A 331-nucleotide genomic window follows, 5' to 3' on the forward strand; every position below is an offset into this window, starting at 1 on the left:
TGGAGATACCGTGCTGGTCTTCTATCGTTCGTCTTGCTGAGGGCTGCTGCTACAGCAGCAAGCAGCAGCAGCAAAACGAAGCAGCAGCAAAGCGGCGGCTGCTGCAGGCGATGCAGAGACACCACAAAACAACTGCCTATACACTGCAGCAGCAGCAGCAGCAGCAGCAGCAGCAGCAGCAGCAGCAGCAGCAAGCGCAGTGCAACCTGCTGTGGGAGGAAGCAAAAGAACTCCTCCTCCCCTTCTTCGAAATATCTGTTAGTTGCTGCTGCTGCTGTTGCTGCTGCTGCTGCTGTTGCTGCTGCTGCTGCTGTTGCTGCTGCTGCTGCTG

This window comes from Eimeria mitis, genomic scaffold (genome assembly GCF_000499745.2).
Source record: "Eimeria mitis Houghton genomic scaffold, Emh_scaff102, whole genome shotgun sequence".
Lineage (NCBI taxonomy): Eukaryota > Apicomplexa > Conoidasida > Eucoccidiorida > Eimeriidae > Eimeria > Eimeria mitis.